The sequence below is a fragment of the Squalius cephalus genome (genome assembly GCF_949319135.1).
Source record: "Squalius cephalus genome assembly, chromosome: 23".
Taxonomy (NCBI): domain Eukaryota; kingdom Metazoa; phylum Chordata; class Actinopteri; order Cypriniformes; family Leuciscidae; genus Squalius; species Squalius cephalus.
The window spans coordinates 16,779,336-16,805,342 of record NC_137144.1 but is presented as its reverse complement, the minus strand read 5'-3'; the positions used below and the strand labels follow the sequence as shown (position 1 = coordinate 16,805,342).

Here is a 26,007-nt window from a genome sequence, read left to right as displayed (position 1 = left end):
TTCAGACTCGATCGGAATCGGACGTTACCTCCCGATCTGGGGTGCGTTTCCCGAAAGCATCGTTGGCCAACTATGGTCGCAAGTTCATCGCAATGTCCATTGAACTCTATTGGTAACGACGGAACTTGCGACCATAGTTGGCCAACGATGCTTTCGGGAAACGCACCCCAGGACTCGGATATATTCTCATTATTTTTTAACACATCAATATTTATGCGGTGGCACAGAGTTACGCCGGTTTCACATTGCACGCGTTAGTAAGCAGCGCAGGAGCAGTGCGTATGGTGAGCAGGAACAGGACACGTGCGTTTTGCTTTCACACTGGCAGCGTTTGTTACGCGCGGCTGAACCGCGGGTTGTGTAGGCTACAGACAGAGTACTCCATAATGGATAAGTTGGCATTGCTTTTTTTTCGTTTTCAAATACATTTAAGAGAAAAGACTTGTCAAGAAGCTTATTTTATTAATAATTTCATTTATATAACTTTTGTTTCATCTTTGATTTTATTGTTATGGCAACAAGTTTGTTTTTGGACATTTGTTTTCTTTTTAAATTGCTGTTGGTCATTTGATTGACTGTTTAAAACACAATAGATATCATCAATGCACTTTTTGGATAAAACTGCGGTGTATTTTGGCCATGATCAATGTATTGTCACTTTAATTCAGCAAAAGCGGCGCAGCAAAAATAGACTCGGCGCCGAAACGATCGCGGCACTGCTGCTCTGCTCTACTACGCACTGCCTCTGCGCGCGGTGTGAATGCTCTAAAGCCTGGTTTAATCTGGTAACATGGGCGGCGAAAAAAAATACGCGCTGCACGCTCTGCTAACAGTGCAGTGTGAAACCGGCGTAAGAGTTAGGAGTGCAGTTCCTAAAAGCACATTACTGGCTTTGCAAACACTGTAGCACTTTTATTTTTTATTTGTTTACATGCCTGCCGGGTATTTTAAGTTGAGGTGCTATTTGTTTATATATTAGACTTTTTTTATATTTACTGTTGCACTAAAGTCCAAAAGTGAAGAATTTATGTATTACTTGATTGTTCAAGCTACCTCACAGAAGTGCTCTGTTTGTTAACAGAGTTGTTGAATGTTAAAATAAGGTGAATTAAATAAAAAATAAGGAACATCCTGGATCTGTTTTTTCGCTCTTCTTTATTCTTTTTTTATGTATTAAGTATCGGATCGGGACTCGGTATCGGCAGATACTCAAAATCAAATGACTCGGACTCGGACTCGAGGGCAAAAAAACCTGATCGGGACATCCCTACTTTCATACTTATACCCTCATGGTCTGGCCCTTGAATGTTCTCAATCGTGTCTGGTACCACATTCCTCCAAGTTGATTGGTTCCAGGCACACAGTTGGTCCGTGCAGGCTGTACCTGTGAAGCCTCGAGACACAGCATCTTTCAGCTTGTAAAGTAGACCTGCCGTATGACTGCAACACTTCCCTCTGTTAGCCATGCAATCACAGTGCACATCTACAACTTTCCCATTCTTCCTCTGCAGAGTTATTTGTACAGTATGAGTGTTGTTAATGGTCTGTGAAAATCGGACAGGTCCTTTTAGAACTATGTGTTTATCATCTGGTAGAGTGTGCATTATTTGACCAACCCATCCGGAGCTCAGATAATTTTGACCCTCTATCAGTGACCTGTAGTTGGCATTTTGTTGATCATCGGATGCCAGGCGAAGGAGAAAATACTCTTGAATACCTTTAAAACAACAGAAGGGGCGCATTGGGGCAGTAACGTTAGTAACATTACTGTTATGTCTGTTGTTAATGTTTGATTTGCTTGACTGTGACTCTCACTCTGAGAATCAACAACGCTAGCAGTTAGCCAGGGCTACCAACTATTGAGTTTAGCTTGGAGTGAGATTTTTTTTTTTTTTTTTTTTTAAATTCTAAATAGAATTTTATGAAGTTTAGTGACAACATTTAGTGACTACAATGACTGGTAGGATACAGTTTTTATTATTGCTTGACAAAAATTTCAAGATTTCAATTCCATTCTTGTGATTTGATTCCGATTTTGATTCAATATTGACTAATTTGGATACATGTTTATTTTAAATTTTATTTAAAAAAATAATTTACAGTTAGCTGTACCTTACCCTTTCCTTTTGCAATGTGAAAATGAGATAAATAATGGACACAAATGAAAAACATGAATTCGTTTATTTGATATCATTCATTTATTTATTGTTGCCAAATGGACAGATATTTTTATAGTTTCCTCGTTAGCTAGCCTAGCTAGCATAGTTTTTGCCAAGCTATTTTCATAAATAATCTGTAAGATCGTTTGTACCTTCATCTGTGACTGGAGGCCACTGTCTAACATCATCAACCCAACAAGTCATTCTGCCTGGCTGTAGCTGTCATCGAGGGTGCGTTATCACGGAGGTTTGTTTACATACCGGTAACAGCTCAGTAATGGCGTCGCCACAAGATGGCAGCCTACACAGAACGCTCATCGGATTCGTGTATATGTCAGGGACAGTCTGCATTTGGCGACTTTTAACTCCTCCACCATTGAGGACAGGGGAAGCTGTAGCTGGCCCGACCTTATGCAGAGCCCCAAGGATGTAAAGCTCGGGGGTATTCCCAACCAGGTATATTACTTTTTATTGCAAATAATTTTTTATATATATTTTTTCATCTTGTTTAAATATTCTTTTTATGCTTTTGTGCTTTCTATGTATTTATGTATTTACGTACCCAGAGCTCCTGGAAACTACAACAAATCCCTTGTGTGTTTGCACTCACAGGCAACAGCCTGTTTGTCTTATACGTCTGCAGTCTGATGCAATTGTTAACTGTGATTACAAGTAGAGAAATTTAAGGAGTTACATTCAGGATTTTGTTAGGTCAGTGAATGTGGATGTTTCAAGCCAGAAGGGCAGATCTGTCAACATTGTGATACTGAAGTATCTAAACTCCATGAGGGGGCCATTTGGATGTCCGGAGAGAGCGAGAGCTCAGCCCTGTTGGGCTCCAACCCAAATTAAATTCAACTTTTCCACAAGATTCACTTCTCACAAGAACTGGCTCAATTCACTTCTTTGTTGGAGTAGAAGAGATCATAATAAATGTAGCATGAACTTAAACATTTACAAAGGAGGAAGAAATACTGCTGCGGCAGCAAAAGTTTGAGAAGGCAGCTGAAAATGTCTACAATTTCAGTGCAAATGAATCAACTGAATTTAACTTATATAGGTTCACAAAGAGCACATAAGAAAACATCCAAGCTTGGTCATTTAATATATATTAAATATATATTAAAGCTTGTATTTACATGTATAAATTTATATAATTAATGTTAATGCAAAGTTTAATATTAACTGTCAATTAAATTAATTCTGAAGACATTATGAGTTACGAGCTGAGATTATGAGCTAATTCATATGAATTAACAGCAAAAAAACTAACAATTTTGTCTCTAAATTCTTTCACTAGAAACTGTTTTTATTTTTGGAGCGACAGAAACAGGGGGAGGGTCTTTACTGCATCAGATTTGTCACTTTGCTCACTATTTATGAGAGGTATGAAAGTCCGGTAGTGGGTGAGCAGCTGATGACACAGGGACTGGATGGTCAGCGAGGTGTCCGTGAAGTGAAGTGATGCAGACGTGATGACCCAAGTGAAGACGAAATCCAGGTGAACAAGAAACAGGAACAGGAACAGGAACGGGAACGGAAACACGAACAGGAACAGGAACGTCGACGGGAACAGGATAACACACGGGAGACATCAAACAACGATCTGACAATGAGAGGAAAGTGCGGTGAGGTTTTAAAGGTGCGTGAATGAGCTGCAGCTGGAGCGATGAATGAGATCAGCTGGATCGCTGATCTACCGGAATGAGTGGTAACGCCCACTCTCACACACCCAGACACACAAAACAACAGTTACACGAGACAAGAAGGAAACAATGAATTTATGAACCGTGACAGTGGCATGCTGTGATTTAATGTTGTAACCAGGCCCGTCGCGACAAGGCAGGCAGGCAGGCAAACCAAGCAATTGCTTGGGGCCCCGAGCTGGCCTGGGGCCCCAAGACAACGACTGGTTAAGAATAAAATGCAACGACAAACTGTGTGAGCGCCCCTTTGATCAAGTACACCTGGCTGCAGCCTGCAGATCGGGGCGGGGCTGCACCTGAGGCGGGGCTGCACGTGCAGCCCCGCCCATAACACTTCTCATTGGTTAGCAAAGTGATGACGTCAATCGAGGCGGGGCCGCACCTGGGGCTTCTCATTGGTTAGTGGCACAGTAATGACGTCGACGCCACGGTAAACAGGAAATGCGGTTGAAAATGCGATCTTTAAAACGCATGCGCCATATCGCGCTGACAGCGCATGCGTCGTATTTGCGTTAAGTGGTGACGTCACGCGTCTTAAAAACGCATGCGCAAATTTGAAATAATACTTTAATAAAAAGTATTAAAACAGCTCTAAAGTAATAATGAAAGCAGCAAAAAGTAGTAGAGCGCATATCCATAGTTTAAACTATGCCTGATCTAAGGTAGGCTATATATTGTGTAATATCTGTAGTATTTTAAAAGTTTTTCACATTCTGTTGCACTTCACTGTGTAAATGACAAAATTACTGTAAACATTAATGGCACCTTATATATTTTTTATGTTAATCATTCCTCTGTAATAGTTATTGTTTCTTTTTGTGCATTAGGTTATTATAAAACATTTATGCCAATAAAGTAGTTTAAAATTAAACTAACTACATACAGTACATTGTCAATCTCTGTATCCCATATTATGCATGCCAACTCGAAAAAACAAACTCATACCAGTGGTAACTTTTATTTCAAAACAAAAATAATTATGTAAAAGAGATATGCACACATACAGATAATCACGTACATCAACCATACACACACGCGCGTACGTACACACACACACGCGTATATTCACACATACGTACACTCACACACACACACACACACACACACATGTACGTACACTCACTCACACACACACGAACGTACACTCACACGTACGTACACACACACACACACACACACGTATGTACACTCACACACAGGTACGTACACACACACACACACACACACACACACACAGGTACGTACGTACGTACACACACACACACACACACACGTACGTACACTCACACACGTACGTACACTCACACACGTACGTACACTCACACACGTACTTACACTCACACATATGTACACTCACACACGTATGTACACTCACACACGTACGTACACTCACACACGTACGTACACTCACGTACGTACACTCACACACGTACGTACGCTCACACAAATACGTACGCTCACACACGTACGTACACTCACCACAGGTCTGCTACCCGACCCGAGCCCGACGGGTCCCGAAAAATGTGCGGGTTTCGGGTCGGGTTCGGGTTAATGTTTATTGAACAGCCTCGGGTTCGGGTCGGGCTCGGGTTGGTAACTAAGAAAAACTATATAAGCTATATATAGTTTGCGTGCCGTGTGCTTTGCCTGCTTGCTGTGTTGTGGTGACCGGCACGCGAGAGAGAGATCCGGCGACTCAAAACTGAGGTTGGAGGTAACGGAACAAAAAACAAATAAATAAATAAATAATTACACTGCCTACGTAGCTTCTCTGCAGGGACAGCGCCAGAGAATTTTTAACGCATGTGCTGAGTGGGTGGGTGCAAGATCATTGACGGGGAGCAGCGCAAAACTTGGCCACAAAATATTTAATATTCAGTTAAGTTATGTTAATGATCAGAATTAAAGCTTTAATTTTATTAAATTGAACAAGCGCAACATTCAGCATTCAATCAAATATTCTAAAAGATATAGGCTATTATTAATAATGTTATTTCAACACAATATCTCGTTATTTCGAAATAATATGTGTGTGTGCATCTGTAAATCCGGTGACGCGTGTATTGATTTTTATTAATAAACAAGTGTTTTCTCTAAAAGTGTCGACTCGGCTGCAAAGATGAAGTTGACGATCGCCATCTCCGTGTGAACGCGCTTATAGAGAGAAATGCACATAAATAAGCCTAATGGATTACATAATCAGAGAGTAGCCTTTTTCTTTTTTCGTTTTGAATGATTTCGTTTAAAGACATTTCAAGCTTTGTGTATTTGATGTATTTGTCATGTCTGTGTGAGGCATACACTGAGTTTCGTTAAGTTAGGATGTGCTCTAGTTCATGTGCAATGCAAGTGAGCGCGCGGGCGCCTCCGTTATATTTGTTTCGTAGCCTATTCATTAAATACAGGCAATTGGTTGATGAAAAATTGATTAAAATTAAGATACAATTTATACAAAACGAAATTCACTTTAAAGAAAGGCTTTCTACAAAACAACTTCAACTTCAACGGTCAAAATCATGTCTGACCCGCTGCATGTCTCATATTGCGCATCCTATCTTACTCGGTCGTGCTGTTCACTTTTCATAAATCAACATAAATGAAAAAAAAATAACATTATAATATTTTAACAAATATGAAACTAAATGCGCTTTACAACAGTAGGCCTACATACTCTCTATTTGTACAAATTTCTGCGCATTAATTTAATTCTGAATTTTGCACACACAAGTTGAAAGGCATTTGTTCAAATCAAGTTCACGGAAAATTGTGCGTGCATTTATTAATCATTATGATACTAAAATCCTAACAAATAGGCTATGCTATGTACAAAAAATCAGATGAGCCAATAATATGAACGCATTTACACGTTAAGCATTTTCCTCCCATAGAAAACCATTATAAGAAAGCTTAATGTGGCTTAAAGGAGCTGTATGTAAGAAATGTATTTCAATGAATCATAAAATGGCCCTGATATGTCACTAGACATTAAGAAATCATGTTCATTTCAAATACTTATATCACTGACAAAAGTAGTACGGCCAGGATATTGTCATTTAAAAAGTGAAGTTGCAGCCCTCAACTGATGTTGATGTTGTCATCTTGTGTTTTGGCCTGAAGCGCCGCCCTCCATCTATCTACCAATCACGAAGTCAGTAGTGTTTCTGCATCCGGGTTGCCAGCTCTGCTCTAGTTACCACAGCTGCAGCTACAAACTGCAGCCTACGTTCCTGCTGGATCCTGCAGCCTATCTGGCAACCTCGAGTCAGGGGGAGGGGGAGGGGATCCACCGCTCTATACAGTAATTTGAAAGTGATTGCAGTACCAGTTTTGGCCACAATCTTACATACAGCTCCTTTAATGCAGATTAGAATGTCCCCTTATTTTGTTGAAATAACGAGATATTTTGTCGATACTAGGCTACTGTGTCCACCGTGGTCTCCTTTTTGATCAGCGGAAACGATTTGTGCTTGTTTGGGATCTGACTGTCCAGCGTATTTTAAAAAGTTAAGCAAACTTTCCTGTCTTTTTGACATTTTTCCCGAGTGAAACGATCGAGGCTAACAGCAATCTCAACTCGTACAAGCGCGCAAGTCATGAGTCACAAACATTGAACACTACACAAACAGTAATTTTATTTTATTTTATTTCATTTAGGCAATTCATTTTAGTGACACAGGAGGTGCCGGATCCAATAAAAAAGGTTCCGGAAATAATGTCGGAGTTGGGGCTCAAATTAAGCCCTGGCTGTTGTTCATTTAATTTGTTTTAAAATTCACATTTCATCCAGAGCGGTTTCTTCTCGCTTTGCAATGTTTTCGCTTTCTTCTCGATGTGCAATGTATGCATAGGCTACACAGACCACAGACACACAGGCTCTCTCTCTCAAAAATGGTATTTATTTGCTGTGAGAAATAGAGTGGACCTCGGGTTCGGGTCGGGTTCGGGCTTAACATGTAAATTTAATTGTCGGGTCGGGTCGGGTCGGGTTAAATGATCGCGGGTACGGGCCGGGTTCGGGCTTCAGTTTAAAGCCCGTGCAGACCTCTAACACTCACACACGTACGTACACTCACACACGTACGTACGCTCACACACGTACGTACGCTCACACAAATACGTACGCTCACACACGTACGTACACTCACACACGTACGTACACTCACACACGTACGTAAGCTCACACACGTACGTACGCTCACACAAATACGTACGCTCACACACGTACGTACACTCACACACGTACGTACACTCACACACGTATGTACACTCACACACGTACGTACGCTCACACAAATACGTACGCTCACACACGTACGTACACTCACACACGTACGTACACTCACACACGTATGTACGCTCACACACGTACGTACACTCACACACGTACACTCACACACGTACGTACACTCACACACGTATGTACACTCACACACGTACGTACACTCACACACGTACGTACATACGTACACTCACACATGTATGTACACTCACACACATACGTACATACACTCACACACAATCTACTCAGCCTGAAAAAAAAAAAACAGTCAACCGAGCAATAGCCCTCAACCTCCTTCTCAGAATAAATTCCCTGCAGGACTCCCCTTCGGCCATCACCCACATACTCAGTGGGCAGTCCTTGTATACAGTGCAAGCAGAGTCAACGAGCAGGGCACCCGGAACTGCACTCCAGTTCACAACACCTAATTTAGATAAAATACAGAACAAACAATATTGAATAATTTTGAAGAAATGCATTAACATAGGACAGAGTCATACAAGGAATTGCTTTTTTATATATTTTAAACATATTATAGGAAAATGTTATACAAGATAATGCTTGAGTGTTATTGGCTTTGTCTGTAAAGTACCTAAGAGACTTTATGAAAAACAAACTAGTTAAAAAGTTGTCAACACAAACTTTAATTTGGCTTGAGAAAGCCTATCCTAAAAGTTTGAAATAGTTTTAAAAGCTTGAAGGTTTTCATAACCTTATATATATATATATATATATAGGCTATATATATATATATATATATATATATATATATTAATACTATCAAAATACATTTAATCAATTTATTCATAGAAAAAAAATCCTACAATATAACTTTGTATATTACTATTAACTCTTAAATCCTATATTTCTTCTCCTGGTTCAGTTTTTGCCACTGTATTTCTTTTTAAGGGTCTTGTTTTAACACTTTATCCTAATCCCACCAAAACCACACTACACACACAATACACACACAATACACACACACACACACACACACACTACACACTACACACACACACACACACACACACACACACACACACTTAGACCTACGCTGTCCTAGTTATTTGTGTGATATGATGAGTAAAGTTACACGATCTCATTTTTACACCACTTAATTTTAACATCACACTAAACATCACTTCAGAATTAAAAATGGTAAAATAAAATGTAAATAAAATTACAACAAAAAAAGAGTAGCTTGCCTGTAGTGTACCAGAGACTTTGAGTGTACTCACCATGCAGCGATGAACATCAGAAATGAAAACATGCTAGAATCGACGTCATGACTTCACGTTCACGCCATAACCAAAGAGAAGAGATGTTGGCGGGAAGAGACGTGCAGCCCCGCCCCAGGTGCGGCCCCGCCTCGACCGACGTCATCACTTGTCAGTAACCAATGAGAAGCATTGTGGGCGGGGATGCACGTGCAGCCCCGCCCCAGGTGCACCCCCGCCCAAATCTGCAGGCTGCAGCCAGGTGCTTCTCGACAGCAGCCAGCCAACCACGCGATCTCTGCTGCCGGCAAAATACAAAAACTCCTCGGCAGTCGTCATGAAGCGGAATTATGCTTCAGGAAGCCAGAAAAGAATGAAGAGAAAGGAAGAGGAGGATAAGAAAAAAACAAGATAGTGGTAAGTAGGGGTGTAATGATACACGTATTCGTATTGAACCGTTCGGTACGAGGCTTTCGGTTCAGTGTTCGGTACGCATTTTCAAACCGAACGGTTCGTTGGATCATTTTTCCTGCCGACCAAAATTTCGTTATTTCAAATGTAGGCGCGTTGCGCGTGGCAAGCGCGCTCATAATGTAGAGACGCCGGCGCGACCACAACATTGCCCAGCATCAAATGTGCAAACGTAATGCAAGCGGAACGAAACTGAGCTACTCGTTATTGTGTGGTTGACGGACCGTTGTTTATCAGTTTGGACCAGTGCAGCGCGAGTCGATCGTGTTCATGCGACACTGTTACTACACAGCGCTAATAAGAGATCCAGTAAAGAAAGCATTTGAATTCGCCACAGAAGTAATAACATCGCTGCGAGATCTAGTAAAAAAACATTCACATAGTTTGGCAGGAATAGTAGGCTATTATGCCCAGTAACATTACGTCGGTTTTATTTTGACATTATGAATACAATGCCCTCAAATGTTAATCTTAACTAAAATAAACATTTGTTTATAACTACTACAATATTACATTTCATTTTTTCCAAGGAGCTGTTTTGTTTTATATGCTCCTAAGAAGAGTCAATTATAGCTCCAGAATCGCTCAAAGTAAAAAGAAATCATATTTTATGATGCTAGTTTTAATTAAAAAAAGAAGAAAAATAAATAAATCAAGGAAATTGGCATTTCTTTCTTTTTGCTGTATCGAAAACATACCAAACCGTGTGTATCGTATTGAACCGAACCGTGAATTTTGTTACACCCCTAGTGGTAAGTGATAAATTACACTGGATAAAATAGCTCCACTTGTCTTGTACAAATGGTGTAATTTTGCAGCAGGTAGGCTAGAAAAAATATGTTTATGTTAGCTACCTGCCTGACGGCAAATGCTGCTTGTAACAAACAGTTAGTGCAACTTTTTTTTCGAACAGACGGAATTATAATATGTTTTTTATTGGGGGGGCCTCCATGTCCATTTTGCTTGGGGCCCCCAAATTCCTTCAAACGGCCCTGGTTGTAACTACAGCGAGGACTGCTTGGTGCAATTCATTTTCAACAAGTTTTTGTTCATCGTGAGCTCATCATTGTATTACGAAAAGAAAAAGATTCACAATAGTGTGCCTTAGGATAAAAAGAGTTTCAGAGCAACTAAACTATATTAAAGCAGATGATGAGGTGCAGCCACGGGAGTTCATATATACATGACCAAAAAAAAGTCTCAAGGCAAAGTTATAAAGAGGTGAAGAATGCAAATGGTCATGAATGTACACTATATGTCTGTCCCTCATTCAGCTGTTATGTGAACGTAGCCTTAGTTTCACACAGATACGTGTTTTCTGATGCCATTTTAAATGACCAAGCCATTTAAATCTCTTTCCACACAAAGAACAAAAATAACGTCTGACATCTGCATGACTTTTATGTATCTGTAAGTGTGATGGCAAAATATTTTTTTTGTTACACTTACCACATTCAAATTGTCTTTCTTCAGAGTGAATGCGCAGGTGATTTTTGAAATTTCTCCTTTTTGTAGACTTCAGACTTTTGTAGACTTTTGTAGACTTTTTCTCACATTTAGAGCCCTGAGATTTTTTTCTAGAGTGAGTTTGCAAATGAGTTAGCAAATTTAAAATTCAGGTCTCTTTGATATGTAAAACTCTTCTTGCACTGAACACATGTAAAAGCTTTCTCTCCAAGTCCACTGGAGCTGAGGCTGAAGAAGGTAACAGGTGGAGTCAGCTGGAAGCCTGTTCTATCTTAACGTGATAAGAAAAACGAATTTGTGCATTCTTAATTGGCTGAAAGACATGTTGAAACAGGTTCATGAGTTCACCCTTACATCAGTTAAACAGTAAAGATTATGAGTATTTGGCGTGTTGTCCGGGGGAGGGCTCCGAGCTCGGAAATTTTGCCCGAACCCAGAGTACTCCCCGTTGTCGTAAGAGTATTTAGGACTAGAAGTGAGGACATAGGGTGGTGGAGTAATGCTGTTAAACTGTCAACGAACAGAGGTAAGTTTGCAGTATATATACACTCACCTAAAGGAACACCTGTTCAATTTCTCATTAATGCAATTATCTAATCAACCAATCACATGGCAGTTGCTTCAATGCATTTAGGGGTGTGGTCCTGGTCAAGACAATCTCCTGAACTCCAAACTGAATGTCAGAATGGGAAAGAAAGGTGATTTAAGCTATTTTGAGCGTGGCATGGTTGTTGGTGCCAGACGGGCCGGTCTGAGTATTTCACAATCTGCTCAGTTACTGGGATTTTCACGCACAACCATTTCTAGGGTTTACAAAGAATGGTGTGAAAAGGGAAAAACATCCAGTATGCGGCAGTCCTGTGGGTGAAAATGCCTTGTTGATGCTAGAGGAGGAGAATGGGCCGACTGATTCAAACTGATAGAAGAGCAACTTTGACTGAAATAACCACTCGTTACAACCGAGGTATGCAGCAAAGCATTTGTGAAGCCACAACACGCACAACCTTGAGGCGGATGGGCTACAACAGCAGAAGACCCCACCGGGTACCAATTGGACAGTTGAAGACTGGAAAAATGTTGCCTGGTCTGATGAGTCTTGATTTCTGTTGAGACATTCAGATGGTAGAGTCAGAATTTGGCGTAAACAGAATGAGAACATGGATCCATCATGCCTTGTTACCACTGTGCAGGCTGGTGGTGGTGGTGTAATGGTGTGGGGGATGTTTTCTTGGCACACTTTAGGCCCCTTAGTGCCAATTGGGCATCGTTTAAATGCCACGGCCTACCTGAGCATTGTTTCTGACCATGTCCATCCCTTTATGACCACCATGTACCCATCCTCTGATGGCTACTTCCAGCAGGATAATGCACCATGTCACAAAGCTCGAATCATTTCAAATTGGTTTCTTGAACATGACAATGAGTTTACTGTACTAAAATGGCCCCCACAGTCACCAGATCTCAACCCAATAGAGCATCTTTGGGATGTGGTGGAATGGGAGCTTCGTGCCCTGGATGTGCATCCCACAAATCTCCATCAACTCCAAGATGTTATCCTATCAATATGGGCCAACATTTCTAAAGAATGCTTTCAGCACCTTGTTGAATCAATGCCACGTAGAATTAAGGCAGTTCTGAAGGCGAAAGGGGGTCAAACACAGTATTAGTATGGTGTTCCTAATAATCCTTTAGGTGAGTGTATACACCTCTTACCTCGTTGACTGGGTTGATTAACAGAGTGTGGTCCACTCGTGTCTAATTAGGTTTGATTGTCTGAATGTGCTCTACATGTGTTTAATTAGGTTTAATTATCTGAACGTGCTCCTCCCGAACTTTGTTAATAAAACATAATTTAGTACAATTTCTAGCAATCTGTTTTGGCTTTCTTTAAAAAGTGTTAGGAATAAAGTGTTCAAAGCTTGTAAAAACACTGTTGCCTAATATGCATTTACAGAGCCAAAGTGGTTGAGAATGAGGGAACACTCTGTGTGTAAAGTGTAATATAGATAGACTAAGCTACTACCAAATAAAGCCTATATTTATTGTAACATTAACACAAAGTTAGGCCTAAAAAAGATACAGTCACACTTTTACAGGGTTAAATCCAAATCGATATTAATGTATTAAGGCACATTCACACCAGGACAATAACGAGGCCCTATGATTGTTTATAAAATGTTACACATATAAAAGAATAGCACACCACAGTAGTCCACACCACAACTACAACGATAACGACAGAGAAACGATATAATTGGAATCATTTCAGAACGATTTTTTTTCCAGCTGATGAAAAACTTTGACAGCCACTCAGAATAGGCTACAAGATCTTGAGCATTTAAAGCGGCAGACGACAAACCTTGCAACGTGTGCTTAGAATAAGCAGAGCTTTATGGTGGAGTGGGGTAAAACGCTACAACGCAACAATAACTAACTATATTTTTTAATATTAGTTCATTAATAACTATTCATATTCATCTACTGTTGTTTTAGCTTGTCTTTTTCATTTTAAGCTAGAACTGCTTGTACTCTGTTTTTTTCCCCTGTAAATTTATTAAGCAAATTGCTTTGTCAGTGTGGGGGCATTTTGGGAGGCATTTTACCCCACCTGTGGGTCAAAACAACCCCTTGGTACAAATTAATGTAAGAATCCAATAACAAGAACATGGTGGACATTTTTGATACTTGGTTTATGATTTGTCATTGTCACTGAAACGATAACTATTCTAGACACATCTAAAAAAAAAAAAAAAAAAAAAACCACAGAAAACATAGCCTACATGGTCCTCAAGGGGGCGTTTTCCCCACGTACCATATCATTCCTTGCTGTTTACGTTAATATCTTTATGGTTAAAGATAGTTAGCCTATTGTTCTTGGTGTGAATGGACCTTTAGTCTACTACAGTATTTTCTGAAAATTAAGTCGCACCTGACACACTGCACTGACACCAACGCAATCACCAAATTACAGTTCATATTTTATCCTATAAAACAAACAAATGATAGTGACATTCATTATAAACAACATTGACAAGAAAGCCAAGCTTAGCCTAAACAAATTTATTTAAAGCGAAACTGCTGGCGTGTGAGAAATTCGCTGATAAACCTCTGTAGGTACCACTGTCATTCAGCACATATTCAAATGTGTCAAAAATGTTTGCGTGCTTGAAGTGAATTGCATCGAATGTCACTTTGGAATAAGCCTATACTGTAAGTAGCAGAAAATGATAACAACACTGCGACTTATAATCTGGAAAATACGTTTCTGTGGAAAACTTTACCCCCTAATATTTTTCCATTTGTATCTTGTATGGCAGGCTAATGTTGTCATTTGTGCTATAAAACAATGATTTGATTCTTGCAATTCAATTAAGTAAAACACCTTTTCATATGAGGTCTGCCACTTTAGAGGTCATGTCACCAGATGTGTGTGACCTCACACTGATCGATCTACCTGGAATTGCCAGAGTCCCAGTAAAAGGACAACCAGAGGATATTGAAAACCAGGTGAGCAGCATAATCTGATTTTACAAGTCACATTCTGTACAATACCAGTTTTAAAACTATGTCTCATGTCTTGTAGATTAAAAGTCTTATAGCAAAGTTTATTGAGAAGCAAGAGACTATAAACCTGGTAGTGGTTCCTTGTAACACTGACATTGCAACAACAGAAGCATTAAAAATGGCACAAGAAGTAGATCCTGAGGGCAGAAGAACTATCGGTAATGTACTCTCACCAAATAAATTTGATTTATGAGCACCTGTGTCAACAAATACACATTTTACTGTTCTTAACTTTTTTTTTACTGATGTAGCTATTCTTATTTGTAACATTTAACTATTTTTTTTAAATGTTTGATATATAATTAAATGTTTTGAAAGGATTATCCTCTGTCATCTGGGTAGACAGTTTTCAGTTTTACAAGATCCATTACAATTTGCAAATCGAAAAGGTGTGGGAGTAGATTATGTCATACTTTTTATGTTGCATAATATTTATAATCAATTGGAAACAACTGCCAATTCTGTTAGGATTATGTTTTTGCGTTTTATTGGATTATCTTCTATGTCGACCCCAGTTTGTTAGGCTGAGTGATAAAATGTCTGATATTATTATGACTAAAAATTTGTTTTTTTACTTGCATTGTATACTTCTAACTATAGGCACACTCAGACATTTGGTATACAAAAGTTTTCAGACGATACTGCCCTTGTGGGTTTAATAAATCAAGGTAATGATGTGGGCTATAGAGGAGAGGTTGAATTATTTCTTACATGGTGTGATGAAAATTTCCTAAAATTGAATGTGGAGAAGAAGTTGATTATTGATTATAGATGGAAAAAAAGAAGTGATACTACCAATGACAATTAAAGGTCAATAGAGATTTGTTCAGTCTTATGAAAATATTGGCATCCATTTGGATAGTAAATTAAACCGGAAGAAGAACAGTGAGACTGTTTTTAAGAAAGCACAATCAACACTATTCTTTTTGAGGAAGTTTAGTTCCATTGGTGTCAGGAAGCTTCTTCATGTTTGTTATCAGGGAATCATGGTCAGTGTTTTGTTTTATGCAGTGCTCCGTTGGGGATGTAGTAGTAGTAGATGATAAAAATAGGATTAATAAACTGATTATAAAGGCTAATCCTGATTCACTTGAGGTCATTGTGGAAAAGAGAACAAGGGCAAAATTAAAAATGATTCTGTTTTACAAAGGTCATCCACTACACTATATCTTTAGGTGACTTAAAAGCTCATTTAGTGGAAGATTAGTAATGCCTCAGTGTTCTACAGAGCGATTTAGAAGGTCTTTTTTTATTTCTACTGCAGTTAGGTTTTTAATGAAGTTGTGTAATTATTTGTATGTATTGATTGTTGTTCTTTTTAATGTTCAATTGTCTATTTGTGTTGTTTGTAATGTGCAATGGTGGCAAATGAGTTTCCCCTTACAGGATTAATAAAGTTTTATCTTATCTATTTTTCATTCTCATTTTAGAGCTATTTTGACCAAGCCAGATCTCATAGACAAGGGAACAGAGAAGGACATCATGGCCATTGTCCACAACAAAGTGATTCCTCTCCACAAAGGTTACACCATGGTGAAGTGTAGAGGACAACAGCAGATCGATGAGAAAATTCCTCTGGAGGAGGCGACACAAATAGAGAGAGATTTCTTCCAAAACCATGACTATTTCAGGTTACAGTCTGTTTTTCTAATTGAACTTTGTGTTCCCAAAAATGATTCTGAAAGACTTTATTCACACTGTTTAGGTCAGATTTTGTTTTCAATTTCAACCAGTTTTCTACACTCACACAGTGGGGTTCACAGTGATGCCACAGAAGAACAGTTTTTGGTTCTCCAAAGAACCTTTTAGTGAACAGTTCTTAAAAAAAATGTTTAGTGTGAAGAACATTTTATACACTAGCATCTTTTTCCATAAAGAACCTTCGGTAACACTTTATTTTACGGTGCCCTTGATACAGAGTAATTACTTAATTAGGTACTTAGTAATAGACGTTGTAATAACATGTAACAAAATGTACTTAACATGTAATGGAACAGCCTGTACTTACAGATTGTAATTACACACATGTAATAGGCAGCTACTGTTACACATGTGTAACAAGCCGAGTTGGATAAGGTTTATAGATACACATGAAGTACACTTAAGTACATTCTCGATACACTTTATTTTACATAGCTTATACCTGTGTAATATTATGTAATTACAATGTAATTAGGAAACTACTGCCTGCATTTAAGCTGTGAACTAGTGAGTTAAATCAAACTAAGGCAGAGATGGATAAGGTATGTATACACTTAAGTACATTCTTGATACACTTTATTTTACGTAGCTTATACCTGTGTAATATTTTGTAATTGCAATGTAATTAGGAAGCTAATGCATGTATTTAAGCTATGAACTAGTGGGTTAATTCAGATGGATAACATATGTAGATACACAGGAAGTGCACTTAAGTACAATCTTGATACCCTTTATTTTATGTTACATACAAGTAATGATACAGAACATACACATTTACCATGTGTAACTGCAGACCTTAGTAGCCTAACATATTTAAGTACTTGTTGTTACATTGTGTTATACTAAGTACTTTCTTACATAATTACAGTGTACCAAGTCCGCAACACGTATGTAAGAGACTCGGCTTGTTACACATGTGTAACAGTAGCTGCCTATTACATGTGCGTAATTACAATCTGTAAGTATAGGCTGTTCCATAACTTAGTTACATGTTAAGTACATTTTGTTACATGTTATTACTACAAAGTCTATTACTAAGTAATTAATTAAGTAATTACTCTGTATCAAGGGCACCGTAAAATAAAGTGTTACCGAACCTTCTTTTTTGGATTAAAAATGTTCCATGGACATTACTATTCTTAATAGCTGGTTAGCAAGATATTTGGAATAAACTAAACCACCTTACAAAAAGTGCTTTGTCATTTTCAACAGATGCCTCTTGAATGAGGATAAAGCAACAATTAAATGTCTTGCTGTCAAACTGACACAAAATCTTGTCGATCATATCAAAGTAAGTTTTTAAATGTCTCACTCTAAAGGCCTGTTTACACTTAACATGAATTTACTGTAGATGTGTTGCAAAAATGCAGATTGATTTCGAGACTATAATAAATCATGTTTTTTTTTTTTTTTTTATCCATCTTTGCCAGAAATCACTGCCACAGCTCACTGAGCAGATAAAAACACAGTTGTGGGAAGTGAAGAATGAGCTCAAGGAGTGTGAGGCTCAAGTCATCGCATCTTCTTGCTTCTGAGAATTATCATTTGGAGTTCAAGCTGCTAGAACCATATTGTGTTTGTTGTGATTTAATAATTTTTCCTTATGTACCGGCTCTAAAAATATCTTGGCGTCAGAGATAGTCCCAAATCTCATCACTGTTCAGGCACACGTACACCCCACTGTCTGACACTAGGTGGTGCTATGGTTATGGTAGAGTTCGTATTCTAAATTATTTTCACACCCAAATGTCTTTTTCTACCTCCCCAGAGACAACACTTTTGCCGTAAAATGATAATGTAAAATTACATGTTCATATTTTCTCTTTATCACAGATCCTAACAAGATTCAATGATCAAATCTACTCCTTATCATCAGGGGAGCTGATTAATGTAGAACATTTGTTTGTCCAGCTTCGGGCTGAATTCAAGAAGTGGAATGATCATCTTAACAGCACAAAAACATCCTGTCTGTATATTTTCAATATTAAACATTAAACCTTGAATTCACTGTTGTTGGGATTTTACAAGAAAGTTAAAGTTAATTTAATGAGAAATCCATCTTGTTCCTAAACAAGTTTGCAGTTTGAAAGAGTTTAGCCAGAATTATAGAGGGAGGGAACTGCTCGGTTTCAGCAACTACAGAGGGTTTGAGTTGGTTCTGCAGGAGCATGTGACCAAACTTAAGAAGCCAGCCATTGAATCTCATTGCAATCAAAGGTACCATCACACGTCTGATCTCCAATACAAAACCAAAAGATTAGATCACGATTTAATTAATGTTTAATAGCACATCTATATTGTGAAACTTGTCTTTCTGATGTATGTATTTCTCCTGAAGCCATCATCCTCAAGCAATTCAAAGATGTGTCCTATAGATGTTTTCAGAACTACCATGTACTTCAAAACATCACTGTGGTGAATATTGCTACAATAATCTTTTTTCTCTCTCTCTTTTCCCCCCAGTTATTTATTTGGGGATAAAATCCATTGTATTGGCCTAATGTCATTGCTTTATTGTTTGTTTTTGCAACAAAAAATAGAAAAGAAAAAAATAAGAAAGAAAAATGACAGAACAATCTTGGCTTTCTGACAAACAGTTAAACAGTTTAGGTTTTTCAATGGCGAGTGCTTTTTATTATTCAACAAAAAATGTTAAAACAAAGATTATTTAATTATTATTGAGTTTTTCACAGCAGTTTAAAAATTCGAATTGCCTCACTTGCCGTGCGCTCTTGTGTTTTTAACCAAATTCTTTGAAAAACAAGAGGAAGGAAGAGTCAGAATTAAAGGGTTAGTTCACTCAAAAATGAAAATTCTGTCATCATTTACTCACCCACATGTCGTTGCACACACTTAAGACTTTTGTTCATCTAAGGAAAACAAAATGAAGATATTTTAAATGAAATCTGAGAGCTTTCTGTCTCTCCATAGACAGCTGTGCAACTACCACTACCACAAGCTCATAAAGAGATTAAAACCTCTCCGTATGAATTGAGCAGTTTAGTCTAAATTTTCTGAAGAGACACAATCGTTTTATATGATGAACAGATTTAATTTATTTTATTCACAATTCATCAACTCACACACTGGTTATAGTAAACGGAAGCTCAAGCATGATTGCTTGATGTGCAAGAACCAATGAGGTTCATTCTTGTGTGTTACGCAGCATGTTTGAGCTTGCGCAAGAAGGTTGAGCTTCTGTTTATCTTCTCTGATCAATGTTTAAATGTGAAAAAAGCCTAAATTCAGTGTCTGTTCATCATTTAAAGCGATCGTGTCTCTTCAGAAATTTTTTACTAAAGCGCTCTTTTCATAATATGAAATACTAAGTATATGAATACTGACCATATTATGGATTATTTTTACGATCTCTTTCTGAACTTTTTGAAGTGTCAACGTGGTAGTGGTAAGTTTTTAATATAACATGAGGGTGAGTAAATGATGACAAAATTTACATTTTTTGATGAAAATATCCATCTTTGCAAATGATAATCAACATTATGCCACAAATTTCCTACTTTTTCCTCTGTACTTCTTTATTTGAAACCATAGAACAAAATCTACAATATTCAGTCGAGTCAGGAAGACAAAACGGAGCAGAGGATCTTAGAACAGTTTGAAATGGAAAACATGGTCTACACTCAAGATCCCATCTACTTGAAGTTCTTGAGTGAGATTAGTGAAGACACATTTTCAGAAGATCAGTTACCTGTCTTTGACATAAAGAGCAAGTACAGTGAAATGCTCCAGGCATATTATGAGGTAGATATTCTTTCAGTAACAAATATAATTGTTTTTCTCCATGACTGAATAGACTGCAGTACTTGTGTGTGGATGTTACTCTTTGATTGTCTTTCAGATTGTGGTGCAGCGAATGGCTGACCAACTGCCCATGATGATCTCATTTTTCATGTTGAAGCAGACTGCTCAGCTCCTGTCTACTGACATGTTGAGTTTACCGGATGGGGCAAATGTGGGTGAGCTCCTGTTTGAGGACTCTGAAGTTGGTACAAGACGCAGATTCCTACAGGCTCGCTTGGACCGTTTAACTGCTACTCGGGAAGCACTTAGTGATTTTAATTGAGGGACCTACTGACCTGTCATGTCTGTTTTTGGTTGGAACATGCATACCTGTCAACACTCCCGTTTTCCCCGGGAGTCTCCCGTATTTCACACCCATCTCCCGCCCCCCTCCCGTTTTGTTATTTCTCCCGTGAAACTCCCGTTATTTGTATGGCCCAAACGTCATTATATGAATAATCACATCAATATATTATTCCAAGGTTGTCCAGTTGCCAGATCTTGTATGAAACCCATCCAACTTGCGCAATCAACACATCATACAAATTTCAACCCATTTGTGAGCTCAACCTGGCAACCTAGGCCTACAACCCAGTTGTGCCGTCGATATCTGCGCAGGTATAGGCTAGTAGACGCGGGAAGTTGAATAAGCGTTACTGGTAGAAATGGGAAAAGACTCAGTGGTAAGTAAATATTTAACGCAATTAACGCAGCATCCGTTTTTTTGTCATCCTTTGGCTGCATGGCGTTACATTATATGATGCACTTTTATTCTTGCTAATGCTTTTAAACCATTCAAGCCATATCTTAGGCTACTTATTTTATAAAACTTTAAAAGCGGAAAGCGCATCACTCATTCCTGGGAATACATTTGAGATCGCAGTCTGACCTTGACGGAATAAATATCCTACGCCAAAAGTACCAGAGAAAAAGTCTCAGCTGTGCTCAGATTTGTAAACCGCACAGTTGGTTTGGTTTTTCAATCCGTACCCGTTTCGCCCCGTGGCTCAAAAGGGACACAACAAAAATAGGGACACACGAGAAAGCCAAAATAGAATGCAAAATTTATTAACAAAATAGAACTATACAGACAATAAAAAAAAACTACGTACAACGGTAACGGTGAACAAATTCATAATCCGTGCACGCTTTCGGAATCGTTGTTTTGTAAATCGTTCTTTCGCAATAGTAGTTTGTAATATTCAGTTCCTGTGAAAAATTGTGAAATACTGTTCCAATAGGTGAAGTTACACAACAATAGCAGATTGATTACATAACAATATTTGGATATAATATTCAGTTCCAGTGAAAATCTGTTCCAGTTAATGGGAGTATACACAGGTGATGTGTAATATTCAGTACCAGTAAACTCCACCCGCTGGAACAGTTTCTTACAGTAACTGAATATTACACAACATCACCTGTTCAGTTTTGAAAACTGTAGCCTACTCACAGATTTGTGGCCTATACCTTATTTTAGAAATCTGTTTTTCTGTATATTGATTTGTTGTGTATTATTAAGATGAATACAACTGTCTTAACTGAATTTTTCTATGATCTGGCGATGGGGTGTGTAAAGATGACATGAAACCGCATGTGGTTGAACTGAAACCCCCCCAGGCCTCCCATATTTTGGTACCCAAATGTTGACAGGTATGAACATGTCATGTGATTTTTTGATCTCCTCATGCGTTCTTCTTCTTTTGATGTCTTATGGCGGTTGTCAAACCAGATTATGTTACATATTCCATCACCTATAGGTATACAGTATACTGGGATGGAGTGTGAGGTGTTGATATCAAGAGTAAATGTAAAACCTATATTTCATTATATAACTGTAATTTTCAGAATATTTATTCTGTATATATAATAATATAAGAGTTTTATGACCTTTATAAGAACTGTTTAGCACATTCTGTAATCTCAGAGAATTAATGCCAGCAGATTTTAACTCCTCTTAACTGGAGTCTTTCACAATCAAATGCCCTACTTTTAATCAACGCATGCTCTACTGTTTCTGGATGTCCACAATGATTACACTGGCTGGATTCATGTTTTTGATTGATTTATTAAGAGTAGAGTGTCCAATTTTTAACCGAGATATACCATCCCTTATAACCATAAGCTTTCTGAAACCTACTTTAATTAAATCTGTAATTTACTCTTCTTTCAAGGGTATGTGCATTGTATGTGTGGCCGTTCAAACGTTATGTCAGGAAATAAGACAAAGCCATAACATCTAAAGAAAACGGGTTATTTTATTCCTGACTGAGCCTCAAATGAGACACAGCGTTAATGTATATTTTTGTTCAAGAGAAAAGCAGTTTTAGAAAAACATTCCAATTAATAAGTAAAATTGGCATAACAAAATAAACTATCAAACTGACTCCAATAAGTGCAGAAAACAAAGTAATAAGAGTCTTACAAAACAAAACAAATAAAAAGGAGGTTTTCACATTGATAATCTCAGAAACAAATAAAATGAGTGCCAAAAACAACGGTAGTGGCCTGTATGTGCCTAATGAAAGAAATAAAACAGCATACATGAGAAATCTGCACATTTCACCACATTAATACTTTACAATACACAGTTTGACCCCTTCTGTTCAAGTCAAACAGTAACTACACAATAAAAATAGTATACACTTGAACAAAGGTACAAATATTCTTTATAACTTATACATAAACACTTTAGGAGAATAAAATGATCAAAACTCACTCTTATTGAGACTTTGAAGCACACAGAAAAAGCTCACGTGGCAGCTGGTGCACGTGCAATATCACGCGTGGCTGTTCTCCCCTCTAACACGGCATAAAGAACAATAATTACTCAAAGTTGCATTAATATATGAAATAAACCGTGTTATTTAACCTTTCAACAACTTTTTATAACATATCACAGAGTAACTCACGCTCAATCTTCCCCAACGTCTCTGTATTTCCTTTCCCCACGGAAGATCTCACACGTGCAGGAACACCACACTCGTACGAGCAGCGAAATCAACCATACACTCGACAATATCACACGGCTGTTATCACCACAGATTCACAAGTCAATATCAAACTGGAAATGTTCTCTCTTTAACAGTTTAATCAACTACTTTTCCCTCTGTGTGACTCTGTCTCAAACTGCGCTCTCTTTCAGTCTGACGCGCTCTCTATCTCATCTGCGCATGCACACACTCTTAAAGGGGACAGCGCGCGGCTGAGTCAAAGCAAACATAAGGGCAAATCACCAGAGGAATTAATCAAATATCAGGCTATTCCTGCCCCGGTTACACTCTCCCCTGCCTACAGTCAACGTCCTCGATGACTACAAACATGCTTTAATCATCCACTACTCCTTGTAGTTTTCCAGATGTATACAAAACTATTCCAGCTAACACTTGGGAAAGAGCATCGGGACTGAAAGACACAGAATTGCAAGCCGATTTAGGCAACCTGTTTGGATTGCTATGAACCCCAGCAGTAGACCGCTGGGTCCTGCGTGGTGAAGGACAGGGTACATCCACCTGGGCACTCTCTACCCTGGGCTTTCTGGGAACAGGAACTGGCCTAATCACCACCACATCCAATGCTGAATCCTTTCTTTCTGTTTTGGGCTGAGGGAACTGTCTTACTATACTCGCCTCATCATCTACTTGCACTCCATCATTGCCCTCCACTTCTCTTATTTCAGCATCATCCTCTGGCTGCACCACTGGCTGCTGCAACCTCCCAAGCACTTCGTCCACTGGATCCTCCTTAGTCCATCTGGTTTCCTCCACCAGCACACATTCTGCATCCAGTGTAGGCATCCCTTCTACCAACTCCGAGGTAGGAACTTTTACAGGTGTCACTCTTTTCCTAGGCATCGGCACTGGGACTGGTCTTGGACAGGGCCTGATGTCTGACCTATGCACTCTTTTTGCAGGACCACCTCCCACCGGTTCCACGGTGTAGGTTGTTCCATGCACCTCAACTACCGTATACACCGTGGGAGCCCAGGCATCCTGGATCTTGTTCCTTCCTGGAGGACGATATCGTAAATACACCTGCTGACCCACTGCTACCTCTGGACAATACACCACATTCTCACGCTTGGCAACACGGTCCGCTGCCTTTCTTTCAGCATACTCTCGTGCTCTGGAGTGTGCATCCTGAAGCCGTTCCTTATGGACAGACAACCAGGTAGGCTCTATCTCCCCTCCTGTCTCCTGACCCAGCAAGGCATCTACTGGTAAGTGTGGCTGCATTCCAAACAGCATGTAGTATGGAGAGTAACCGGTGGAAGAATGGGGAGTCACATTGTAGGCGTACACCAGCTCAGGTAAGTACTCTGGCCATCTCCGTTTCTTCTCAGGTGGTAATGAACGCAAGAGATCGTGCAGAGTGCGGTTAAATCTCTCACACTGCGCATTTCCCTGGGGGTGATGTGGCGTAGTGCGGGATTTTCTTACCCCGTACAGCTTACAGAGTTCTGCAATAACGGCACTCTCAAAGTTCCTCCCCTGGTCTGAGTGAAGACGCTGTGGCACACCATACTTAAGGAACCATTCCTTCAGAAGGACCTTAGCTGTAGTGTCTGCCCTCTGATTGCGGGTGGGGAACGCCTGGCTGAACTTAGTAAATACATCGGTTACAACTAAGACATTCTCCCGCCCATCCGATGCCGGCTCTAGTGTGGTGAAATCCATCGCAACCACCTCTAATGGATGTGACGCCAAGAACGGGGCCCAAGGTGCTTGTATCTTCGGCTGCGGCATTTTGGCTAACACGCATCGCTGGCACTCCTTCACCCACTTATCCACAGCATCACTCATCCCAACCCAATAACAACGCTGCTTGAGCAGGCCCAGCGTCCTCTCAATGCCCTGATGCCCCATCTGGTCATGGACACTTTGCAACACCAGCTTGACCAGACATGCAGGGAGCAGCAACTGTCGGCATTCCCCATTGAACACATCGTCAATGACTCTAAACAACAGCCCCTCTCTCTCTTGGATTCTATCCCACTGCTTAAGCAACAAGAGCACAGATCGGGACATGCCTCTTCTCTCATGGTTTGTGGGTTTCCTCTTCTTGTCCCAAAAACACTTAAGCGTGCTGATGGTCGGATCTTCCTCTTGGAACTGACGGAGCTCATCTTTCGTGTATCCAGGTAGCGTTGGGGTATTCTCCAGGAGTTGTCCCTCTTCATTCCCTGGATCAACCATGGCTGATTGTAGCTGTATTGTCCCTCCATTTCTAGGCCCTTCCATTAGCCCTGACAGATCAGCCTCCACTGCCGTCCCGGTGCGGAGCCCGCTGCAAATAGCCACACAGCCGTCGTATTCCGAATCTTCAGTTACCACCTCCATTCCTTCTAGCCCTGGTCTTCTAGAGAGAGCATCGGCTGCAGTGTTACATCGACCAGGACGGTACTGCACGTCAAAATCGAAGACTGCAAGCTGTGCAACCCACCTCTGTTCAATTGCACCCAGCTTGGCCGTGTTGAGATGGCACAGAGGGTTATTATCTGTTAAGACAGTAAACTTTGATCCCAGCAGGTAACTCCTGAACTTCTCCCCCACTGCCCACTTGAGTGCCAGGAGCTCCAGCGTCATACTGCTGTAGTTCCTGTCATTTCGCTCTGCACCCCTCAACCTCCGACTTGCATAAGC

At 39.5% G+C, this 26,007-nt stretch overlaps 1 pseudogene across 1 annotated transcript; it reads left to right on the top strand.

Annotated features, from left to right (window-relative positions):
* The first annotated feature begins 14,689 nt into the window (after nucleotides 1-14,689).
* Nucleotides 14,690-22,536, top strand: LOC307151278 (interferon-induced GTP-binding protein Mx-like; annotated as a pseudogene). Its single transcript, XR_013824113.1, has 12 exons — nucleotides 14,690-14,806; nucleotides 14,883-15,021; nucleotides 16,296-16,494; nucleotides 17,777-17,855; nucleotides 17,995-18,075; nucleotides 18,398-18,530; nucleotides 18,640-18,781; nucleotides 18,903-18,979; nucleotides 20,117-20,326; nucleotides 20,424-20,679; nucleotides 22,019-22,169; nucleotides 22,245-22,536. The product of XR_013824113.1 is annotated as an interferon-induced GTP-binding protein Mx-like (transcript).
* Nucleotides 22,537-26,007: the final 3,471 nt, after the last annotated feature.